At 43.4% G+C, this 22,279-nt stretch overlaps 1 protein-coding gene across 6 annotated transcripts in view; it reads left to right on the plus strand.

Annotated features, from left to right (window-relative positions):
• Positions 1-22,279, plus strand: part of PTPRT (protein tyrosine phosphatase receptor type T) — a 572,020-nt gene that overhangs the window by 23,270 nt on the left and 526,471 nt on the right. For 5 of the 6 annotated variants that reach the window (XM_083801726.1, XM_083801725.1, XM_083801723.1 and 2 more), the window contains 2 exons: positions 7,135-7,267; positions 8,466-8,734. The gene's annotated coding sequence lies outside the window, so the exon portion shown is untranslated. The remainder of the gene's footprint in view (positions 1-7,134; positions 7,268-8,465; positions 8,735-22,279) is intronic. The other variant, XM_083801724.1, reaches the window with a different exon arrangement.

The following is a 22,279-nucleotide window of genomic DNA, read 5'->3' on the forward strand; positions in this document are numbered from 1 at the left end:
TCCAGTCTTAAAGAAGGATTGGGCAAAAATAAAAAAGGTCCAGGGAAGGCACTGAAAATGATGAACAGAATGGAAAACTGCAGTGTGTGGAGAGATTAAAAAATTAGAACCATATATCCTAGATGTTAGAGGAATAAGGGGTAATGATAGAGAGAGATAAAAAGTAACAAAGTGTTTAAAGAAGGTAAGGCAAGAACTCCTATTCCTCGAGCAGAAGGCACATAAAATGAAATTAAAAAGCAAGTAGTTCAGACCTTTATGGATACCGTGCAGCAAGGTAGCAATACCCTGCAGAAGACTGACATCTGTGTAAAGTGTCCAAGTGTACATTGGGAGCACTGACCTTACTATAACAAATAAAACCCCTCATGGTCCTGAGCTCGGCCCAGCCGTGAGTTCCTGAAGTCCGAACGATTATGAGGCAGCTTAGTTCATTAACAAATTTGCTGCCTCCACTCCTCAAGCAGCAGACAGAATAACTTTCAGAGAAAAATACAATTTTATGTATCTCTGTACTGAGATAGAGATGAGTCCCCCCCCTTCCCTTTATTTCTTTGTAGCTAATGAACTGGAAACCTCTCTGTGTGAAATCTGCAGTGATAGGAATTATCCTCAGTGGCTGGTGCAGCAGCTATCTTAGACACCACATTAAGTAAGGCACCCCGTCTCTGCTAGGAGACTGTTCTGACTGCTAAAAGGGTGAGCGGTTTTCTAAAGCGCGTCTCAGCTTCAGCTGACCGGGTGCTCCCGGTCCTGTCCTGAGCAAACCCAAGCACCCTGGGGTGCGACAGCCGCAGGTAGTGCAGGGGTGGGTGCGGCATGCTCACACCAGGTACTGCGGGCCTGCTCACAGGAGGGCAGTCAAAGGAAGGCACAAATTCCGAAATCATGTGCTCAGCCTCACAGCGAGGGCCCTGGGCAGCTCCTTTGACTCTGTTTCAAGCAGCCTGGGAGACTGATGTGAGTCATGGGGCACTGCCGTGGGCTCAGGGAGGAGCTGTAATGCTGGTCCTGCTCTCTGGCGTTTATTAAATTATTTTTCATCGCAGCAACGGCACTGTGGGCTGAGCACTTCCAGGGAATTGTTGCACTTCTCAGATGGTTAATCACTTGGCCTTTGGCCTCCTGCCTTATAACTCAGTTTGACATGTCCTATAATTACTGCTTGGAGAGTTTTATTACTTAATTATGGTATCAGCTATTGCAATTTAACATGCCATCAATCCCTCCATACCAGCCCCCTATATACCCCCAAACAAAACTCCCCTTTCAATCACACTTTTCTGCAAATTTCCACAAGGGAAGGAAGTGCAGATTTTGTCCTTTGATCCATACCTTGTAAAATTTGCTAAAGTAAAAAGTTCTTGCCCATTTTCCATGCCTCGCCCACTTCTCCACTGCCGAACCCTTTGATTTTCAGACTTCCATAATATATGTACATCAAGCAGCCAAATCGCCTCATCCTTTTTAATATATCTCCTAAAAACAAATGAAGGCTCCACCACACAAGCTGTTGGTTTGGTTGAATGTCTGTCTGGTGCTTCACAGGCTGCATACTGAGCGTGCTTAATGCTGAACTGTGTCCTCCTGGGGACTGGTGGCCCAGCCCTCCCCAGCCAGCACGTGTCTGCTCCTGGCACAAAACATTTCAGCGTGCTTTAAAGACCAGCTTCACCACTGTCGTGTCGCAGGAGGTAGAAACCATTGCTGTGCCGTTTGGTCTGGGTTTTGAGGAAGAGGTTTAAGCCACCTCCTATTTCTTGTGGTCTTTTCTTCAGGGGAAGTGTGAAGCTGAGGTTCTGTAGTGGCTCCTGAAGGCAAGATACTTGTGATAGCTGAAAGGAAAAGCATTGGTGAAAGATGATTTTAAACTGTCTTAGCTCTCATCAGCAGACCCCAAAGCGAGGGTGCGCTGATTTATGACAACCTCTCAGAGCTGCCCACAGACTGTTTGACAGACCAGACAGACACAGATTTTTAATAGCACACGGTGCAGCTCCATCCCCTTCCACCTCCAACATCTCTCCTGCACCAGGACCAGAGCTCAGCATAAATCTGCTGTGTGTGAGCCAGGGGAATTGTCCCCCGGCCTCCTGCGGCTTGGAAGGGCTGCTTCAAGAGATAGAATTAGTACCTTGATGCCCAGTATTGATCTCTCTTTGATTTATACTCCCTTGATCTGATTTCCTTCTTGGCGTCATGAGTATAAATCAAAAGTAACACCCACAGGAGTCAGAAGTTAGGCTGGCATTAAACTTGTGTAAGTGAAATTGAGGTTCTGCTTCCTTAACTTCAGCCTCTCCTGGTGTGAAGGGAAAGCAGATTTGAGTAACGTCAGCTGTCTGAATCACGGGAGTACAGCACAGCCAGGCACTGCAGGATGCAGTCTTCAGCCTTTCTTTTTATTTACTTCTTGAACCTGGATTTCAGAGGAATTAATCCCTGGATTCTCTCCCATAGCATTAGTCTTTCACCCTGAAACATCCCTGCCCACAGCAGGCAGCAGTCCTCCCTTTCAGACTTCATTTGGGGGTTGAATTAAGTTCTCCTGGTGGGATGTGAGGAGGGAAGTGAGCAGGGACAAGAAAACTACTTTTGCAGAATGATGTTCGACGCGTGACCATTTTGTGTTGAGTCATTTGGGCAAGAGCCCACAAAGAGAACAGAATTCCGTAACCACTCAGTTTTCATTCCCAAGGTAGCTCAACAACTAACATTTCTCCTCCAATTTCAGTGGCGTTTCATAGCTTTATCCAAGGGATTATTACAGCCTTGAGACTCTCCTTAGGAAATTCACTCTGTCTTTCTAAGACCACTCTTTGGATGTCCTAAAATATCCATTAGTTTGTCCTGAAACTCTCTCTTATGTACTGAAGAGGTGCTGCGTAGCGAAAAAGAGAGGAAGAGTGGCCTAGGTGTGCTATTTTTCTTCATCATGGCATGAGCACCGAGGGTTGCTGAAGGTCTGGGGAGATCAGGCTATATTCTTACGGTGTGGAAGTCCACTCTGAGTAATAGAACCGGGGTGAAAAATTTATAAAGGAGAAAGCTTCCAGCACTCCCCTGGCAACTCTCAGCAGCAGCCCTGAGGTTGTGATGCGACTGATGGAAAAAGTAAGTGGATATGAGCAAAGGCCGTGGACCGTAAAAAGGCTTTGTAGACAAAATGGGCCTTTCTAATTAAGTTGTGTTTTTTCACTTTGCTGGGAGGGAGTACTGCTTGGCTGTCAGGAGTAAACAGCCTGCTCCTCACTGGTTCTTCTTCCTGCCCAGGTATTCTTCAGCATCTCCCTCTTGGTGCTCGCTGTCAAGGCACAGAGACAGCTTTTAATGAAAGCATGGCAAGATTTTGAAAGTTTTATTTATTTTTATATCAAACATTTAAAAAGCAGGTACCTGTGGATTTACAGCTGATTATTCTTACAGTACTAGTGTTACCATGATTTATCTAAATATCTGTTAAATATGAATGGTCTACAGTCACAACACTGCTTTTGGGAATAATTCCAGCCTTTTTAAATCCTGTACATTAAATTATTGACTATCGTGCTTAACTCTCAGAAAACACAGTAAGGCTGTTGAAGAAATATATTTGCATGCCAATGGTCTGAAACTATGTTGAAACTGGCTCATTAGATTATTTGAAGTTTTGTCTGATATCACGTTTTTTACGACAAGCCTTGAGACAGCTCCACCACTGGGAACGTGCCCTGGGGGAAGGCTCTTCGTGCTCAAAGACCAACCCGGGGCTGGAGGCAGCATGCCAGACTGCACATGCATGAGAATTTTGCAATATGATGCCATGAGTATCATCTTATAGCCTAGGGGAAGGATAAGAAGAGAATCAATGCAGGCAAAGTGATGCCCGTTCAATTTGTTTTCAACACATTGTCAGCTCTTTCTTATATTCTCTAACCTCTGGTAATGACAAAGGGAAAAGAAGCTGATGAGAGATTGGTTTCTCTGGTGTAAACCTCCAGGCACCTCGTGTGAGCAGCACATTATACGCACCGCGTTGTCCTAGGTACACGAAAGCACTGGGATCTTCCATTTTGATGATGCCTCATTTCTTAGGGTAAATAAGGAGCATGTTTGGTGGAAGTCCAAAGAGCTTCTCTGATTAGTTAGAGCCTCTGCTGAGAAACCAATTAGTCTAAAGTTTGAATGCTCTTTAGGATTGTGACACTTGCTAAATTGGGTTCAGAGAGCACTGGGTGGCAAAAAGGTGCCTGTTTTTATTATTCTGTATGGGAGCATTTGTTTGTGCTCAGACAAAAAGGGGCAGGTAGAAAAAGCCGTTTCCCTTCAGACACCAGCCTCCATTTCCAAGCAACATCAGAGGGAGCTGAAAGGAACAGAGGGACAAGAAGAGATTTGTGATGAGTTTTGCTCGTCGCTGCAGGGTACAAGATGGAAATATGAACGGCTCCCTTTGATTAATGTATGCCCAAGGTCACACATGCAACTGTAACAGTCAATAGCAATCAGATTAGTGTAATGTATTATTCAGTGTTTATGATGGTAAATTTGTATAGCGCCCGTGAGGCAGCTTTTATCCCCTTGAAATGTTTTCTGAATGCCATTTGGGATTGACACAGAGCTGAGAATCTCCAGCTGACGTTCCTCCTGTATAATTACCCACTTCCATTGTTTCTGCATGGACATATGCTTGGATGTAGTTGTTCTGCAGTTGGTTACCAGCCTAATGGTTTTTGCCCTCAAGAGTTATAATATGGAAAATAATAAAAAGGAATGCTTTCTACTGAAGGTCCCAAGTGCTTTACAAGTACTGCTTATTAGGCTTTGCTGCAAATTGGTGATAGCTATACGTACGTGCAGTTCTTGGCCCATCGGTGAGCACGCAGGATGCAGTGCTGCTCCGTGTGAAATCCCTGTCACCCCCTTGTTGCCAAAAGGGCTGTGGATCCTGGGCAGGGCCTGATGGGGGCAGATCCAGGCAAGAATGGGAAATCCTGAGGTGCCCCAGTAGGCAGCTAACATCCAGGTTAATGACGTGCAGCAGATAAGTGGATCTGCATAAAACTCAGGGCGGAGGAGAACTCACTGGGTTAGTCATTTTATGAAATTTGTAAATGTAGACACATCAAACCTTTACAGGGTTTGGTCACTTTGAACTCCAGTAAATAATTTTATGCAGTGGCTCTCAAAACCGCTCACTTGAAAACTAGCTCTTTTTAATTGGCTTGGAGGCAAGCCATCTCTCGTGGACTGCGAAGCATCTAGAAAGCTGTTGGCAGTGCACAACAGACATCAGCATGCTGTAGCTAGTTAGGGGAAGCAGTACTAGGAGTACTGTGGGGACTTTTATTATATCCAGTCGTGTTCAAAAGTGCTGTTAATGACCTGGAAAAGCAGATAAAGAGCACATTAATTAAATTCCCAGATGATACCTAAATTGGGAGGCATAGCAAACAACAATGGGGAACCATCCTGTAAAAAACTCTGCTGGACCAAGGGAGAAAATAGATGAGGCAAGATGCAATTAAGTGAAATCTGTGGATGGGTGGATCGGTGGGTGGTATTGGTTGGTGTTGGTACGTGGAAGAAGAGGCAATGGGGGAAGTCCAAAATGGCTGATATTTGACAGTATGTTGTTGGCAAGGCAGCATGGCCACGAGTCAGACTGTCACACAGTTAGGTCTGAGTGAGCAGAGGCATTGCAAGGGAGAAAGGAGGTAAATATTGTCCAGAAAGCACCAGCTGGGCACAAGTAGAAAATTGCATTCAGCTATGACCACTTCAACACCAGTAAGAAGCTAACAAATAAAAGGTAATTAAAAAGAAGTGACAGAAGGTATCTGATAGGTAGAAGATTTATAATGGCAGTTTTGCTGAGCTGAAATTTGGATGGAGGAGGGAGAAATATAGTGAGCATCATCCATTTAAGATATAGATAGATGTATTAACATGTAGATAGAAAAAGAGGCAGGGATTCCTGATGGCAGCCAGAAAGCGCTCACTAGGGAGGATAGGAAAATATTGGCTGAACATCAGTGTCAGTTTCCTATTATCAGAGCAATTAGTCCTGTTGAATGAGCTCTCAAGAAAAGTGCTGAGTGGTTTTAAACTGGTACAGACCGAGATGTGGGAAAAAAAACATACTGCAGAAAACAGCTTTCCACTGGCAGCAGGTTTTAAAAAATCCTCCTTTTCTGGCAGTTTTGTTTATAGCTCTGACAGTTAAGTCATCCTGACATTCAGTACTGTGACTCTTAGGACTTTGCTATTTACCATTTTTAGTTTTACACATAGGAGGGCAGCAGTTAATAAGGAAAAGCCTCCCAGAGCAGGTGAAGGACCTCCCCTATTCGTTCCTTGCAAAATTGCTAGCAGGGGAAGTCTCCACAAACTTTTATTAAACTTTCTGCAGCTCTAAGCTGGTGGGAACGCTTCTACAGCTCCCTGGTGCCCTTCTGGATGGCTCAGGGCCCCTCATGCTTGCTCATGGAAAGCTGTAGGAGATAGGTAGGAGTATTTCAGCATGGTGCACATTTGTGGTTACAGCATTACTGGGCCCCCAAGACACTGCAAGCCCTTAATGGTCCTGAGCATCCCCCCGATGCCGGGCTCGACTTCATATCTGGCCCCAGCACCAGGCCAGTCCTGGGGGGGGCAGGTTTCGTCAGCAATGAACCCTCTTGTAGATACTCCAGGGTAGCCCTCTGTTTCTTTTTTTGGTTGAAATAATATCAATCTTTGGCTTTGCCTTTCTTTTTGTTCCACCCCCAAAATTATGAAAAGAGTGAGCATTTAAAGCAAGACCTACATCCTTTTCCTTTTGCAGTAGATATTAGGCACTGAACACGGGGGCTTCAAACATAGTAACATACTTGCATGGAAAGAGTCATCTACAGAATGCTCATTTCTGTGGCTGCAGGAGAGAAAGGGGAGGTTAGATTTCGGAATGGTGTTCCTGTGGTCTGAGATGTGGCAGAGCCTAATAATAAGTTCCTGAAGCTCATGAAAATTCAGTTCCTTTTTGATTTTACAATACTTTGAAGTTAGCCCTGCTCTGAGCAGTGGGTTCCAGTGGCTTGTGGATGACATCCAAAGGCTCTTCCAGTGTGAATTATTCTGATTTTGTGATTGTTATTCTGCCCTTTCATTTTGCAGACACAGACAGAACTGCCCAAGGAAGAGCAGGACTGGTCCCACAGTATGTCCTGCTGACCACCTCATCCTGAGAAAAGGGACGTACTTGCTCCTGAGACTTCCAGACCTTTTTAAGAAACTCATAATGCTCTGTGTAAGTCCCCAGTATTTGGCATTCAATGTCAGTGCAACCTGCAAGGCCAGGTACCAGAACCAGAAGGAAAATTTGGCCTTCCAGGGCTGCATCAAAGCGAAACTGAGTGCTAAGCTCTGACCCCGTGTATGCAGGAACCTCCCCGGCATGAATCCTGACCCAGCGTTGGGATCAGGATGCCAGACCATGACCTTCACCCATCCCCCAGGCACAAACACTGTGGAAGTGGTTCAGAAGGGTCTCCTTGCACAGTGCTGGGACGAGAGCAGCGTACACCACCAGCCTCTGGCCGTCCTCTCCTTCCTCACTGTGTGTCACCCTGTCTGCCATGGCCCGCCCGTGCTGTCACCATCCAGCGCTCCTTGATCCCTTCTCCAGCGATAACACACAGCCCCAGGGCTGGTACTGGACTTCAGCTCTGTGTAAGCAGGCAGGCAGCAGGTGTAAGTGCTCCAGCAATCATATTATTGCTTACACAGTGATTGTACTGCACTGCAGGATAAAAAGGTTCTTTCATATCAAGTACAGGAGCCAGACTCAATCCCTATTGTACCCTCTCACTCACTTTATTAAGTTTACTTCATTTCTGCTCTGTCTCTGTACCTCTGTGCCCTCTGCTGTGTGTACCAAATCTTATTGACATTTTAATATTAAATTATTATGACAAGAAGATATTCCACTTGCTAAGTAATTTGTTTTATTCTGAGGAAGATTGGAAGCTGCAGAAAAACCATTATGAAAGATTTAGACAATGGAGTGATACTGACTGATACAATATAAATTATTATTTTGTCGGCAGCACACCCAAATTCCCTACTAAAAATTTAAGTGATAAAGGCAAAAAGTTAGAAAATTAAATTTGGGGGGATGAAGAGAATATTATGCACAGAGGAAAAAAATGTAACATTCAGACACAGATATTAAAGAAAAACATACCCCAAAGAAATCTAGAGCAACAAAAGGGGTAATCACTAGATGAGCACTTGGCCCCAGTTTTGCTCGTTCAGAGTGTTTTTGATGAAATTGTCATTGACTTCGGGACACAATTAGTTCTCACAAATACAGATTTGTAAGAATGAAGTGGGGATGGAATTTCTTCCTGTTTGTGTTGAGAGGTATAACAATATGTTATTAGTATAATATTAAATAAGAGGCAAAGTAATAAGGACGTATTCTGTCTCACCTTCTCTTTGTGTAGGACTGACGATCAGCTGTCATAGAGGAACACAGCTCCTGCCCCTTACCTCCCTCCGCTTTCCCTCTCCAGAAACCCTTGAGGAGCTCCAAGAACCAGAAGTTTTTGCATCCTGCACTGGCCCGAGTGAACCTCACATCCTGAAAACGAGGTGACCTGGCACTCGATATTCCATTGCTTGAAGGCAGGCTGGGGACCAGAGCACGTGCCCTCGCTGTTCCTGTGGTCCGTCCTCAGCTGGGGAAGCAGCTGGTGGAGACAGTGCTCCGGCAGTAAGTAAAGCTCATGGGTTTTGGTGATGTCTTCCTGCTTCCAGGGTAAATCCAAGCTCATAGCTAGCTGAGAAATAAACACCCGGTGAACATGGCTGTTAAAGAAAAGATTGTTGGACTTATGCTCCTAGAGCATCACTGCCAGGCCTTGCAGTTGGGATTTCATTTCAACTGCATGGCCTTTTCTATAAAGAATGATTAGCCAAACTGTTGCTCCCACTTGGCAATTAACCTAGATACCAGTGGAACTGTAATTTAAACAAAAGTAACTCATTCTTTGTCATCGTGATATTTTTAAGAGTAAGGTTGCTGTTGGCTTTCTGGATGGAGGCGAGTGTTGGAGTCACTTCTGATTTGAAAGCACTATTGTGTGCTTAACTTAGATACAGTTTTCTTTGTTGAAACAACCTTGATAACACCCAAGGGAAGCAGCTTTTTTGTATGACCGTATTAGAAATACTGTGCATGGCAGATACGTTTGGGAATGAAATGTCAGGATTTTTCCCATCTGTCAGTGGTCTGAACTGGGGAAAACTGGCAAACGCCTCTGTCCAACTGTAACCTTGTGTGGAAGCCGAGGAGTCATATTGGGCCAGCTTTGGTGAAGTAAGGTGAAATGCTGAAGGTTTCCGTGAGAGTCAGTGGAGCAGGCTGGGGAGGGACGAACACCAATTACTGAAATCCAGCCCGCCTTGTAGTGAAAACCACAATAAACTACAAAGGTCAGTGCCCGATGTGGGTATGAACCTGTCCCACACAGGCTTGTGTTCAGCACCTCGGGAGAAACCTGAGGGTCATCTGTAGGTACCTGCTCACGTAGCATCTAAGGAAAGCCTTCCTACAAGGCAGAAGTTAGGCATGCGCATTTTTGTGGACCTGATAGATCACAGGGGCCAAAATTCTCATATGGATACACTCTATTTGAGGAAGGTGAGTTGATACAGGCATCATACCTAGCTCTTGACTCTACTGGGATTTTTTCTCCTAGATGATTACAGCAGCTCTGTGACTAGAAGTCACTGTATAAGCAGCTTTGTCCTCTACTAGTTGGATTTATTCGTAATCTCACTGTAGATTAGAAATGAACCCTCAGTACTAACACTCACTGTCTGCAAGGCTGATTTGTTCCAAACTGATGGACACGTTCCTGCTGTAAATCTAAGCACAATGGGGGGTTTCAGGATTTTTGGGTGGCTGGAACGTCTCACCTTGGAAACAGTGATCGTTTACTTGCTAGCAAGGGAAACGTGACTACTGGTAAGAAGGTAATCAAGTCTTTAACTAACTGGGTTTGTGCCTAGAATCGTGTCTTGCATGCAGCTCTTCACACTCTGTGGTGTGAGATTTCGAATTGCGTTGTGCAGGGAGAACAGAAAGGAGGCTGAGAGCACCAGCACTGCGAGAAGGACTCACTGCTGTCTCCCTTTAGGGAAGAAGCAGCAGGCAGTCTCGAGCTGGCTTGGTCCCACCTGTGCTTCTCAAGAGGACTGTGACACCAGGGGTAATGTGACACTTTCATGATGAGTCAATTTAAGATTTTGTCCTCTCTTTTCCTGGGCAGCCTGGAGCAGTTATGTTCTCCCTTCTTTCATGGAGAAAAAGCAGACTCGTGCTGTCTGGGGAAATACAAATTACGGCAGCTATAAAGCAAGGGGAAAAAATCTAGTACATGGACTCTTGCCTTTTCTTGTTGTTTGTAAGTCTTAGAGACTGAGCATCTGCAGTGTTTGAATGACATTCCTATAATAAGGACATCACAAACATTCTCCTGTATTAGACAAGGGGTCCCAAGACCCCTAACAGATGGAATTAGGTCAGCACTGTTTCCTTTTAATCTTGGGATGATGACCTCAATTGCAAAGGTATTACCTGTCATCTTGTCCTGAGAGCGATCCGGTTCCTCGCAGCATTTCACACTTAGAACTCAACAGTGCTGATATGAGTTGAAAAGAAAATAGACAATTAAAAGTGTTAGCTCATTTTTTAAGACTCACAGGAGCACCACCCTTGCCTGTAGAAGACAGCTGGGGAATTTAAGAATCACCGTGTTCATAAGGTATTGTTATCATATTGAAGTCTAACTTTTGTAGGTCTGTGATGATAAAGTTTTGAAGATGAAAGATTGGCCTGTAGAAATTACATTACAGAACAGCCATTAAATATTAATCCTTGCGCACCTGAGAGATTTCAGATTAAAATTTATGATCCAGAAACAAAACCATGCTCCCTTCACATAAAAGCACCAATTGTCGTGGTAAATGCAACTACATCCGAGCAGAGAAAACAATCCAGGTTAAGACACAAGTGCAAATAATCTTCATGTAAAAATCTGGGGATTCGTGGTAAAGTACCAGGCTGTGGCGTGGCCACAGGAGGGCAGCAAGGAAACATTGTCATCTCCTGCTGGGCTGTTCACAACAGGTACGTCCCAGCCCGGAGCTCTGTGCCCAGGGACAGGGGGCTGTGGAGCAGGGAGGGGACAGGCGGAGCTGGGGGGGAGCTTTGCCGTGCCCCCAGACCTCGGGGAGATGAAGGCTGTGCAAACGGCTGACGTCCCGGCCAAGTTCGTGAGAGGAATCAGCTGGGGTGGAGCTGCAGTGAGAGGTGTGCCGACATTTTTGGTGAATGAGAGCAGAGAAAAAAACATCACTTTGGGTGGAAAGATTCATTTAAGCTCCAAGTTTCCCTTCCTACTTTTGAAATAACATTAAAATAAGTCTCAAAATTAAATTTTGTTTTGAGCGTAGAGTAAAAAAAAATAAAAGCAAGCTAGACTTGCTACTGCACGTATCCAGCTGAGCTAGTTTGGTTCACCTTGCTTTTTGTTTGCTTTTAATATGGTCATGTTTCCAAAGTAAAACTGGAATTCATGGCATGTTTTGGGGCATCCTGTCAGCAGCGGCCCCGACCTCGGAGCTTTGCTGCCCCGTGGCACAAGCCTGCAGCAGGCAGCCCTGTGCGAGCCCTGCCTGCCGCGCAAAGCATGCTGCAGCCCTGCTGCCGCTAACTGGCCCCAGCCTCGGGTGAGCAGTGACAACCAGACCCTCCCAGGCAGCAGCGTTAAGAAGAAATTAAACAGGATAAAAGGGCTTCAAGAAATGATGCGCTTTGGCAGGCGGCAATTAGGCACAAGGGCTGAGTGAAGAGCAGCTGTTTAATAGGGCTCCAGTGTAACAAAGATGATGTGCTGTATTAATACTTTTTTTTTTTCCATTTTCTATTGATCTGAAAAGCTTCAGCCCAGCAAAAGGGAAAAAATACCGTCCACTGCAGACTGAACAATATACTGAGCCTTATCTTAACTGAACATTAGGGGATATTCACGTGGCCAGCTCAGGGCTTTTGCTAGTTCAGCGTTCACGATGATATCTTCCAATTTCTGCAATTAGCAGTGTGCTTAGGGGAAGCGGTTTAGTCTTTTCCAGGGAAGCTGAGCACCTGGAGGTGTCACTGTGGGTGAGCAAGGGTGCGAACTTGCAATTTGTTAGCTACTCTGGTGTAAGTGCCCTTGTAGCTGCTTTTAACCTCCTGATAAATGCAATGTAGCTCACCTGTTTTCTTCCTGGTGGTAAGATGTCTGAAATGACCTCACACAAGGCTGTGGCGTTAAAGCATGTGTGCGGGCAGATTCCAAGTTACTATGGAGAAGACAGCAAGCTGTAAACTCACATCCCACCGTATACTGCAGTAACTTCTGTACACACACAGCCCTTTCTACCCCTCACCTCCAGCGCTGCAGATCTGAAGCTGCCATGGTGACTGGACTACTGAGAGAACCAGCACAGCCAGCAGTGCTTTTCTGGAGGCAATCTCTGCCTATTTGCACACAGGAGTTTTGCTGGTTTATTGATTTACCTATTTCTTCTAGTCAGATTCATTCCAATACCAGAAATCCAGTTTGTCACGTTATAATTTCCCCTTTAGAAATGATTTGTGACTAGAGCACTACAAAAACATATACTGGCTGCAGAGTTGTTGGAAAAATGTATTTAAAAATATCTATTCTTTCACCATCCAAAGCTTAAGGAGACGGTTTTCTGTTCATCCACTCCTTTTCCTGCTGGGTGGAAGTGCTGTGGTACTGTGGCTGTCTTACGTTATGACCAGTCTTGAAGACAGCAAAACAGATATTTTCCTGGTAACTTCGCTCTTTCCTGCCTTTTGGGGATGTTGCGGTGTGTAGTAACTCTCCCCAGCTTTGTTTTCAGCCGGAGAAGTCTCTGTTCTGAAGGCTGACGGCTGGTGTGCCGAGTCCATGCTGCTGGGCTGGGTGGCGTGCAGCCTCAGAGGTTTTGCTCATCATGCTGTTTCTTCGCCAAAATACTGAGGATGACGTTTTTCTCAGTTCTTTCCCAAAGATATGCACAAAGTGATAGATGATTGTCATTTTGGATAGCTGATTGCCACCCAAGAGCTGCGAGTGAGTGCTCGCAGGCAGCTGCATAGCGCGCAGCTTTATAGAGAGGTTTGCTGTGCATCGCTGCCTGGGGGAGCAGAAGGGACACGTTTCAGATGTAAGTTGCACGTGACTGGAGGGATAACATCCCCGTCAGCTGGCCAGGAAGGACACGCTTTCTGACAAGAAGATGTAGGAAGCAAAAATACTTCCTTCTTTGTAGACACGTTTTGGGCTCTACAACAATGTGGGGGACCAAGCATGGGCAGCGTAGGCTTTGGCGAGGAAAAGAGATCGTAGCGGAGTGTTTTATCTATCGAATGTGCTAAGGAGAGTTAGCAACTTGATGCTAATTATACAGTATTCATTTACCACCTGGGCCAAAAGTGATTGAAACAGACTTTTTTTTTTTCTGTCATGCAGTTTTAATTGCCTGCGCCTAACTGAAGTTTGTCTTTGGAAGTCTCTCCGTACTTCCAGTGTCTTGGAAACTGAACCTCTTCAGGGAAGAAGCCTAATAATATATCTTTCTTTCCCAGCCAGAACTTAGCTTAGCAAACAAAAATGATTAAACTCAAAGTTCCAAGTAATTATAACCAATCAAGACGTGGAGGCTCTTTTAAGGGTAAGAGTTTTGTGTGTCGCTCTGTGCTCTGCGAATTCCCTCTGTTCTCTCTCCAGACTTTCAAGCTTTAAACATTCACATTCCCTGTTTTTCTTTAACACTTTGTATTTTAGCAGTTAAGTCTTGATCAGGGTTTCCAAGCAAACATGTCCAGTAATATAATTCCCATTCTTTTTTAAAATGCTGATTTATTTAAGGAAAAGGAGTGGAAATAAGCTGCCCTATGTTACCAATACAGTTGACAGGGCATATAGAGCATAGGACAACTCTTGCGTTACCTTATAGCTTTTCTGGTTCTCCTTTTAGTTTTCTTGTGGAGTTGAAAACACCTTCCATTAATCTTTCTCTCAATCATTCTCTAAGATCTTTGAGGGCATCCTTCCAGCACTGTTAAATCCCATCCAGGACTGCAGCCTCCCCTTCCTCCCCCTGCTCACTAAGCAGTGTAAAGGCAATGCTGCTCTTGAACTTAGTTTTTTTTGTGTGTATTTCTATCCCAAATAGTTGATCTTAAAATCTGTTGCAGGGGTGGTGTGTGTATTTGTGGTGCTAAATCAAATAACTGTTTTCACCTTAAATTCTTTCTGTACCTCACCTTTATCCAATGTTGTCGCCTTGCGCCTGTGATGGACACGGCGCGATCCCTTTCCAGTAGACACACAGGTTAATGAGAACGCCCCGTCTTTGCCGTGTTGGGCAGGAAGGAGATCCTCTTAGCAATGACTGTAAGCAGGCTACAGCTTGTTTCAGCCAACACTGACTTCTAATAAACAAGGATATGATATAATTTATATCCATACCACCCATGATTTTCTTTAGTGTTTTTACTCTTGACTTTTGTAAAGTATGTGAATGAATTTCTAGTCCTCAAGCTTGATTGTGCCATTTTAAGACACCCATCTTATTCACCTTGCAAGCTCCACGCAGAGATTGTTTCCTTGCTCACTGTTCTGGCATACAGTGCTGTGGTATTTTTAATTAACCCGTGTTGTTTCTCAACCTTCTTATTCAAATTTGCATATCCTACCTATTATATATTTGCAGACTATTACTGTATGCTTCCAGCAACTAGATTAGACACATTTTTCCTTTATAGTTCCTCCATTATGGAAATCGTGAATCCTTTTTGTTCTTGGCATTGAAAAGCTGGTGAGGATTTGGGGTATAATGCCATCTATGTAGAAACCTTTATTTGTTTTCTTTTATTTTCTCTCACAGATACATCACATTAGTCACTACAAACAAATTAAAACATCACCTATGTTAACAATTTCTGTATAAACTTAGTACAACCTGATCATCAGCTGTTGGTTGTATTATTTTAGGGAGAATTGAAGACACGATCACATAGCACAAAAGGCCATTTTCAAAAAGACTGTCTCATTACAAGAGTAAATATATTAATTGACAATTAAGCTAACGCATCTGGCATAGAAAAATGCTTGGCAATGTTACCCCCAAATTAGTGAAGTATTATTTGTTCATATATTTAGCTCCTCTTAAGTGCAAAAGTGAAGCTGTTCCCCACACGTATGCTCTGACTTTTTCTGGAGTCAGTGCCTCTTATGGCCCCTCTCGTCCAGCAAGTAACTCATTTCCAGGTGTGAATGGACAATTGGGCTTTTTCACCTCTGGTTTGTACTCTCAGCTCTTATTACAGACTCTGCAAGACTTTATGTATCAAATTTTCTCTTCTGTTTTGCTTTGGTTTTGTATTTACAGATGAAGAACATGACCTATTGTGTATTAGTTTTGTGTGACATGGAATACGGCTCAGATTTGTGTAACCCAGGTTTTTAGTTATCCTAGTGGCCAGGAGAGAACAGGAAACTCTTACACATGCAGCTTGTAAGAACGTGTTGCTGTCAGAAATGTATCTGCTTTCTCTCCCCTTCCATTTACAGTACGGCTTTGCACTCCCAAAGTGCTGCCTAAATCCATTCTTGTTGTCTTCCATGTTTTCAGATTGCTTCAGCTGTGCTGGAACTTTTCTGCTGATCCTGTCTTCCATTTGGGATATTTTCTTTAATTTCTCTTCCCACCTGATAGCTTGCTGTATTCAATAATTTCTCAGGATCCCAAACTCTTGAAACAGGTCCTCTGTGTGCAGCCTCACACCTACCACTGCTTCTGTTTAAATGAGTAGGAATTTTGTCTGCAATTCATGCTCAAAACCCCTGTTATGAGAACTGTCTAAGTTACGGCCCCCAGTGCTGTAGTTAGCACCTTTATTAGTTTTCATTCTCCATTTTGGGGGGAGGAGTTCTTTTTGAGGGACTCCTGAGGGGAACAAAGAGCCGTAAGACCCGTTAGTCTCAGGGCCAGGGCAGAGCAGGTAAGGAACTGGACAGGCACAAGGCTGGTGCCACGTCCCTCTGTCTGCAGAGGTTCCCTGAGCCAACGAGAACAGTCTCAGTGTGTCGTACGCACGTCAGACGTACGTTGTGCTGAGTTGTGTGCCATGCTTCCAGGGGGAGCTGGGCAGAAGCTGTTGGCCATAGTGGGCAAAGCTGGTAAAGCTCCACTGCATTCACTCCTGGGCTGCCGTGGTTCTGATGAGCTGCAGCTCCAACCTCAGCAGCTTCCCTGGGGTTTTCTGTGCTTCCCATGACAAGTTAGACAGCCGTAGCATAACAAATGGGGAGAAATGCTGGTCACCACCTGGTCATTCTGAGCAGGGCTCCTGATACAGCTCTCTTGGGCCTCCTCTCTGCTGCATCTTCCAGAGGGAGCCTTTGGCCTTGGTCCCTCTAACCTCTCTGCAGAGCTACCTCACTCTTGGCAAGATACAGAGAATTGGTTTGAATATGGCTACACCAGTTGAGCTAATTTGAGATCCTGGCGTGAAACCCATCTTATTTATATCTTGATTTCAATGCTTGCACTGGGAGCAAGCAGTGTGCAGATGCTACAGGGTAGGTGAGGCCAGATGGAGGCCGGGTGGGACCAGAAGGACTTACTATTCATTCCGTTCCAGTTTTGTGCCTCTACAAAGCTTCATCCTTGGCTGTAGCTTCCTCCTCTGACTCCTCACAAAGCTCTGGTGCAACGTGGTGCTTTATCCAGCAGAGCCATTGAGCTAGACAGTCTCTTGCCTTGCTCTGCATGGGCTTGGGAGTAATAGAATGATTCATCGGCTGGGAGCTTAAAATTACGATGTGTGCCACTGCTTTTGAAAAGCTAAAGAGATTAATATTTAAAAAAAAAAAAAAAGATACTATTCACTCACTGGTATAATGAAGAGGTATTATACACACCAGGCACCTGTTGGTGAAGGTATACATTTAACAATCTATTACCATTTGAATGCAGAGAGATTAAATACACATTAAAAACTAGGCAGGGGGGAAGTTACACTGTTGTTTCTCCAGGACTGCACTAAGAAAAAAAAGAAGCAGCAAGGAAAATTGTTAAAGAAATGAAAAAGAAGACTTAAAAGGATATTGCTGTTCTATATATTGGGTCTCCTTAATGCTCTCAGCACTAGTTATTTTTGTATAAAGACACAAATTCTGTGATAAAAGGCAGGAAGTGTACATGCGGTGTGCTGGTAGGAGAGGTGGGTCCATCATCTGCCCAGGAAAAGCGGGAACTGGTTCTAAAACGCCTTAACCGAGATCCTCCCAAGTGAGTTTCCAAAGTCTTGACTTTCCAGCACCCTTAAATATGTCACTGACAGTCGTGTTTTGTTGGAAATTGCACTCAGGAGAAGGTAGGTCTTCTGTAATAAATGCCTGCCAAGCTCCAAGAAACTAATATTTAACACACAATGTCATCTTACCACACACTTACAAGAAAGTACTTCTCTTGCATTTTTCTTCCCATCATTGCTGATAAATAAAATAATTTTACTTTTATCTGGTGCCTTTTTGAAGTGCTATACACACTATTTGTGAAAGAAGAATGCCAATGAATGCATTCTTTTTTCCTTTGATACAAGGATAGAGCCCAATTTCTCAGAAGAGGTAGTAAAAGCTCTCTAGTATCCAGATGGGGCAAGGCAGATTATTTTTCTATTTTTAACTTGAAATTTAGCAGTGCTGAGTTTTCTAACACTAAAACTACAAAGCTTTTGGAGTAGATCACTGATGTAAAGAAATGTGACAAAGTCATGAGCTTCACTGCAAATCCCACACAGTCCCAGCACCATCTAATGCTGACAGCTGAGGGGTAACTAGGTATTCTGCAGCTCGAGGTAGGTTTTATTGGTGTCTATTTCCTTCCTTCCTTCCTTCCTTCCTTCCTTCCTTCCTTCCTTCCTTCCTTCCTTCCTTCCTTCCTTCCTTCCTTCCTTCCTTCCTTCCTTTCTTCCTTTCTTCCTTCCTTCCTTTCTTCCTTCCTTCCTTTCTTCCTTCCTTCCTTTCTTTCTGTTTCTTTCTTTCTTTCTTTCTTTCTTTCTTTCTTTCTTTCTTTCTTTCTTTCTTTCTTTCTTTCTTTCTTTCTTTCTTTTTCTTTCTTTCTTTCTTTCTTTCTCTCTTTCTCTCTTTCTCTCTTTCTCTCTTTCTCTCTTTCTCTCTTTCTCTCTTTCTTTCTCTCTTTCTTTCTCTTTCTTTCTTTCTCTCTTTCTCTCTTTCTCTCTCTCTTTCTCTCTTTCTCTCTTTCTCTCTTTCTCTCTTTCTCTCTTTCTCTCTTTCTTTCTTTCTTTCTTTCTTTCTTTCTTTCTTTCTTTCTTTCTCTTTCTTTCTTTCTTTCTTTCTTTCTTTCTTTCTTTCTTTCTTTTTTCATTGATGACATGCCTGACCCACCAGAAGGTATTCAAAAGTAATCTCTTACGTGCTCAACGTGTGCCCCCTTGCCCTCTGACTGCCATTTTATGAGCAGAAGAGTTGGATCATGTTGCCACATCTCTCAGTCTCTGTTTCTGTTAGGAGCTGTGGATGTCAGTGTAAGCCAAACTGTGGCATTGGATGAGGCATAACCTTGGGATTATAGCCATGTTCAAATTTCTTTACATGTAATACAGAAATCTTTTCTTCTGTGCCCCACAACTGTCCTGAGTTCTCTTTGCGTGGCAGAGTTTTATCAGGGTATCCCCCAGCGGTCCTGCAGATTTGCTGTTTTATTTTCCTTGAGAAAGACGGGTGGTTGAAGAGGAAGGATGTTGATTTTTTTGCTGCATTAAAGTCTGCAAAGAAAAGAAAGCAGCTGAAACATAAGAAAATTGCACTACTAATCATATTTTCATAAACAGTCCTCTGTAGCATTACAGTCACAGAGTATATTTATAATTTGGTTTATATGAGCAACAGTTTAAGTTGAGGAAAATTGGTTTCCTTTTCAAAATGTCATGTTTCTCATTTCCTCGGAATCTCAGGCTGCTTCGAGCTCTTATCAGCCTTTAAATCATTCAAAAACACACTCCATAATTAAAATGCTGTAAATCCTCATGAATCAATTTAGGATTTTTGATTTGTTCTAAAACAGTTTTTAAATAAAGTTGAAAGCTAACTAAAATATGAGATAATAAATACATGTGCAAAGCAAAGGAAAGATAAACCCACGTGCAGATGGCTGATGGTGGAGTCGGAGTTGGGATGAGAACCAAGACTTCTGGACATGAGGGAAGTGGTTCTGGGCTCCCCAGAGCAGGAACAAGGTTGCTTTCCTTTCAGGTAAGGGGCTCTGATGGCTTTTTTCATTTGCTACTGTTTTTGTTTTGGCTTCTGCTCCTATGAGCATCCTGTAATGCAGATATTTTGTTCCACTGAAGGATCATAGTTTCCATTTGTCTCTAGACCTTGTGCCACTGGAATAACAGGATTAGTAATTGCCTGCAATTACGTATATTTTACTTCTTACTCCATTCGCATAAAGCAAACAAATTAGACGTAAGTATCTACAGGGCTCCTATCTTACTTCAGCAGTGGTTCCTTTACTTGTCATGCACTCGTGGTGTGCTTTGGCACCAACCTCTCCATGTGGTTTGTTTTGCTTTGGATATTTTTTTCCCTCACCTCTTTTTTTTTCTTTTTTTTTTCTTTTTTTTCTGGACTATTTAAAGTTCTGCCCAGCAGCCACGGTACCCAAGCACTCTCCTGGCTCCACAACCCCCCTCTGGCCCAGGCGACATTCTTTGCTGGGCATCTGCTCGTGCCTTTGCCAACACTTAGAGCTGTTTCTCCCAGTGTTCCCCTGGATTTATATCATATCCGTATTCCAATCGATATCTGTATTTTGTAGGGGACTCTGAGGTTCTGCTCCCTTCAAGGGATAAAATAAAAAATTGCAAAATTGTTTCTTCAGCCTTAGACAAATTACGAACTGTGTTAAATTTTCTCTCTCTCCTGTAAGTCTCATATGTTCAATTTCTGGAGTTTTTCTATTCCTCCAGTGTATGTATTACAGTTAGTATCTTCTGCTAGACTAACCCAAAATCTATTAAATACACGAAGTGTTTCATATCCAGCTGATGTCAAGAAAGGAAGACATTCAGAGAGTAGCTTTTCAAAAACTTATTTATTTCAATTCTTGTCGGTTTTGAGTATCCTATTCTGATGTATCACCTTAATTTGTTTTAATCCTGATGCCAGAACCAACGAGTTGAGCAGAGATCTGGCTCAGTCATTGTTAAAACATTTTTGAGTAAGGGATCTGAAAACAAAAGTGTTTTTTTTGTGTGTGTGTGGGTGTTGTTTTTTTTTTTTTTTTTTTCTGTTGTAGTGGCAGAAAGAATGTTTGGGGTAGGCTGGTATAAGACCCAGAAGCCCCGGGCCCTTATCGTTCATTGATTCCCGATTTCCTGTGGATTTTAGGAAGAGTCATTTTGAATCCTGTCTGAAGCAGGCATTGAAGTTGCAGGTGGGTTGGGCTCCTCTCTCTGTCATGGTTTCTGGTCCGTGAAATGGGACCGATGTCACCATGTTCCTTGAGCTGGTAACAAGGGGACAAATTCAGTGAGGGCTCTGAGATGCTTTGCTGGGACGCTGAGGGGTATGGTTTTGCCACAGTTCACAGATGCTAAATAGATATTTTGGACATTTATCACCATGAGGGATAGGAACAAACCACAAATTAACACAAGAATCTGCTTCTAAAGCATTACATAGTCTTGTGGCATTTGGTCTGGGGTTTGGACTTGTCCCGTTTGTAATTATAAGAATGTGATAAAATCATAGTTTATGAAAAACCACGGAGACAAAATCTGTTGATTCATAGGACAGAAATTCTGAACTTCACAATGCCGTGTTGGTCAACTGTCCCTTCCTTAAGCCTACTTTATGTAGCATGAAAATAGGTGGGTTTATAGCATTACAGGAGCTCATGCTAAGGCTGCATCCAATTATTGGTAATGGTATTTAGATTTATTCAACCTGAGTAGTTGCCTTCAGATCTCCATAAGTGATAGAATAAGGGAAAATAAATTAAAATTAAACCAAAGAGAAATGAAATAGAAAACAACTGACCCCTGGGCCCCAAGAACATCTTTGCTGCCTACAATTCTGGTTGTAGAAGCAGATGCAGTAACAAGCTGGTTGTATAAGAAACAGCAAATAAAGATGCCACCCTTGGGGGAACAAAACATTAATATTTCAGAAAGGATATCTCCAGGAAAAAGACGTCGGGCCTTTTTTGTTAGGACTTTTCATGCCTGTTGTTTGGGTGGGTAGGACCAAAGCGAATCACTAAACCCTGTGAAAAGATGTAATCCTTTTTCTAGAAATTTACCTTCAAGAAAATGTGGTGAGGGAAAAGCAGATTGTTGAGGATAAGGACTGTTAATGCAAAGCATCATGAAAAAGAAAAATGAAAATTTCTTGGAAAGGCAGGAAGACCAGGATCCTTGTATGTTTCTATTAAGCTGTGATAAAGCCCCGCTGTCCCAGGTTGCAGGACGTTGACAGACACTCTGCATATAGATTTCTCTTTTCTTGCCAGCACTAGGCTGGATGAAGGCCCAGCGGTGCATTCTGTTAAGGAGCTTATTCATACAATTAAGTTTAATTGTCAGCAATTTTGATACTTCAAACTAAAATGAAACCTGGCTCCATTTGTGCAGCTTAGATCCACCTGCAGCCTGGGAGCATTCGGATGGTATTAATATCAGAGGCTTGTACTGCTCAAAGAGCAGCAAGTTGCAAGGACAAGTTCTGCATGAATGGGCTCTTTCCTCCTAGAGCTCTGGGTAACCGAGCAGCAGGCTTTGAATGGAGTCCGTTTATTTTCTGTAAGGAGTAATTTCTCAAATGTTGGAGTGTAGGGAGAAAGTCTTCCCTGCTTACGTCAGCAGCGTGGTCCTTCCACAGCCCAGCAGGCTTCAGAACAGTTTTTTGAAATAAAGGCAAACACACCGTGTTTCATATTTACTTCAGGGTGAGGAATATGGAATTTTGCAACTACTAGACTCATATTCAATGCAATTATGAGCCTTAATCTTATTGTTTCCCTTAGTATTACAATAGGAAATTTGAGGAATGCCCAACTTCTGCTGTTGCTCCCTCTGACACTTTACCCTCCTGCTCTCAGTCCTGACAATTTGTATTCTTCACTTCTGTTTCATTGTAAAACAGGACACAACAAATCACCA

Source organism: Anser anser, assembly GCF_964211835.1.
Source record: "Anser anser genome assembly, chromosome: 16".
In the NCBI taxonomy this organism is placed as follows: domain Eukaryota; kingdom Metazoa; phylum Chordata; class Aves; order Anseriformes; family Anatidae; genus Anser; species Anser anser.